The 3,584-nt window shown below is 31.8% G+C and overlaps 1 non-coding gene across 1 annotated transcript; it reads right to left on the bottom strand.

Annotated features, from left to right (window-relative positions):
* On the bottom strand, window positions 1–73 carry TRNAA-AGC (transfer RNA alanine (anticodon AGC)). The gene has a single exon. It is a non-coding gene; the product is annotated as a tRNA-Ala (tRNA).
* Between the last annotated feature and the right edge of the window lie 3,511 nt (window positions 74–3,584).

Below are 3,584 nucleotides of genomic sequence, written 5' to 3'. Positions count from 1 at the left end.
TGGAGATGCGGGGTATCGATCCCCGTACCTCTCGCATGCTAAGCGAGCGCTCTACCATCTGAGCTACATCCCCATTTGTGTTTAAATTTTCACTACCTATACTAAAACGCAAACGTATGGACTAATCTCATGTGAAACAAGGACATAAATGTACTTCTAGCCTACTAAGTCACTTGACATATGTCGGGAATTTTAGCAAGGATATTCAAACTATAAAGAAGTAAACACACGAAAAAGAGGATTCAACTTATATTATAAACATAAAAATAATTTTAACTTTGTATTTATATTATAATTATTTTAGGAAAGGGGTTCGAATATATGAATTAAGAAAGACATACATACAAATTACTTAGAAGTTAAGAGTGAGTTGGTTCGGTTTAGAAATAAACTAAGTTTTTCAAACATGATAAACTTTAAAAACGAAGGCAAAAAATGAAAAATCACTGATTATAGAGTAGCAAAAAAAATATATTCTCAATGTATAGAAGTATTAATGTTGGAAAACTCTCTTGATAATCAATATTTATATATATTACTAGATAGGGAAGGCCCATGCCTAGTACGGGCCAATATAATGAAGATTATAATTTAAGAAACAACAGAGTAAAATGAGAATACAAATGTATCAACTTAGTAATGAGTTGGCATTATCATTGATGTTTTGCAAAAATTAAACACATATGCGTAGAACATCTTCAAAATATAGAAGTAGTGAGTACTCATCAAAATATATACATCTTTAATTCAAGATCACAGTTTAAACTCCGAACAGTTTGTTGGACTTGCAGCATGCATACCACAAATTTGTTGTTATAAAAATCAGTAGACCTCAAACTTGGCCAATCGAGATAACATATATTTATCTCTGAGATCATTGTAATAAGCAGACATACAACTTCTCCATTTTTCTTGAGCTATGCTATTTCATTTCTTTCTCAAATTAAACTACTCTTTTTCATAAAATTGGTGAGTTTAAAGAATGGTAGCTCTAGTATCTATCTTATAATGAAAGAGCAAAAAAATTTAGGAAAAGTCTCATCCAGATTTTTGTTAAACAATGACTGGCACACATTGACACTTGTCTACTTCTTCAGTTAAATTAAAAAATATGTTCTCGAGTAACTAGAAAATACAATTTTCATATCGAGAAAGGTAAATTACTGATAGCCAGATAAATTTTCCGGCAAAAACTTTAATTTTCAATTGTAATTTCTGTTATCAATCATTGTTGTTGAAAAAGTTATTTTCTCAGTGATAATGATAGATAAACGTGATAAAAAATTGCTATAATTAAAGTGATATGAGAGAGAAATGAAATGGATTTTGAATTGGGAGGGGGGAGGGTTGTAGAGCTTTGGGAGGGTAAAATAACGGCTATAGTGACAAACATTGTTGTTATAGTATGTGTTAAATGTGATGAAAGAAATGAAGTTTGTAGTGATAATGAATGTATTAGCGGCGGCACAAATGCCGATTCCGATGACAGCGATGATACTCTTGAGAAGATGAAAAAATAGGAAAAAAAGAGAGAGAAAAAAATTAAGTAAAAGAAAACATATTTTAATAAAAAATTATTATAAAATAAAATTTCAGCATCTTTTTATGCTCTTACTCTCTCAACAAGAGTGCATTACACATTCTTTGTCACCTAAGCAGTTAAATGTATAATAGTTTTTTAAAAAAATAATCCAAAGGTGTCATAGGACCCCCACAAATTTGATATGTGTAACAACAATTTCATCCATAGTTGGAGTGTGTTTTGAACCCTTTTAATTTCCCCTTAAATTCCACATACAACTTTTGTTTATATATATGTGAAACAACACCAACAAAAGTATCATGTAGGTAAGAATCTTTCTTAGAATCAGGTAATTCAGCATAAACAAATTTGTCATAGGATTTAGGAGTTAATAATTTGTACTCATCAGTAAGTATGATACGAAAATTGGCACGAGGAAGACCACGTTTTTGAAATTCTATAGTATACATAAAACTTGCAACTTTTTCAAAGATTTGTCTTTTTAATATATCATTACAACTCTTATTTTTTTGCCGTCTATTTTGTACTTCGTCAGTGAGCAATAGATGTTCTTTTATTTCTGGCCAAGATGGATTGCATGTCATTGTTATAAAGAAGTTAGGTTTTCCAAAATTTGAACTAATGTGATAACATCCATATATCGTCGACGCATGTTTCTTGGTCCTCCTATAAATGTAACTAGGAGGAATGGATTTTTTTCAACTTTAGAAGCTTCCCTTTTCACCACTTCTTAGAACATCAACAATTCCTTGTAAGAATTCAATTTTAAATAAATCTTGATTAAATGAGAAGAAATCTAATCTTTGTGTTTCATGTCACGGCCCAAGCCTACACCCTGGATATGGCCGACACTCGAGAACCATTGTTGGTTCCCAAGCAAACCCTCATCTTGGCTAACTACAAGCGGAAGATTAACTCAAGCATACAAAAGCTTAAAACTAAATAAAATTCATTGATCTCAATTACCAAACTTTAACTCAAATGATTAACTCTAAATAAAATAGTATATACAACTCGCCAAAAATAGGCAACTCAAGTCTTTAAAACATTTAACAAAATAAATGAAACAAACTTCTCAACTGTATTGTCTATCTATGAAGCCTCTACTATTACAGAAGGATATCGGGACAAGACCCACGACATCTCAAAACTACTAAATGTAAGATAAAAGTGAAGTCCTCCGAAATATAAAAAGGCTCACCAAAGCTGACTGGAATATCACATGACCTTAACGAAACGCCTGTTGATGATCCTGAATAACTATATCTGCATCATGAAACGATGCAGGCCAAATGGCTCAGTATGTGGAATGTACGAGCATGTAAGGGGAATTCTAAAGCATAAACATAAGCTTGAACTTGATAAAAGGAAATTTACTTACCTCTTCTCAACTCAACTCGACTAAAGAATAAGATACCCAACTCAAAGATTAGATACTCAACTCAACCCAAAGCTACTCAACTCAAGATACTCAAGGATAAAACAACAATAAAAGATGCAATATATGGAAAGCTGTAAAACTGTAGATAACAACTCAGTGTATTGAAAAAATATAATAATACTCAGTTTGTATATTAAAATACAATATAACTCTGTGGGAGATTCTCTAACCGACAACCATCACTATATATGTGATGATACAACGTCTAGCCCACACTGTCAGAACTGTCCTATACTTTGTCGGGGTATAGAACCAACTACTAAGTGGATCCACTAGTCTATGCTAAAAAACATTTAGGAATCATCTAAAAAAGATATGATCCTTTTTACCCACGTTGACTACATGGTTTACGGAGACTTAAGTTATCTGAACTCATCCCCATATCGGTGCTTAATACTACTCCCAAAATGAAACTAGCTCATATGCTTAAAAACATAACTTTTTATGTGGTTTGAGATTATTACTCAAAAAATCTTTCTCTTAAAAAATATGGTACTAAAACTGCTCATGAAAACTCTTTTGAAAATCGGTGTTTCCTCTTATCCTAAATGTGAAAACATTTACTCTTGGGAATACTTAGTTCCCATATATCATTTTAGA

The sequence above is a fragment of the Solanum stenotomum genome, chromosome 3 (assembly GCF_019186545.1).
Source record: "Solanum stenotomum isolate F172 chromosome 3, ASM1918654v1, whole genome shotgun sequence".
NCBI lineage: Eukaryota > Viridiplantae > Streptophyta > Magnoliopsida > Solanales > Solanaceae > Solanum > Solanum stenotomum.
The sequence above is the reverse complement of the archived record's forward strand: the minus strand, read 5'-3'. Positions and strand labels throughout refer to the sequence as shown.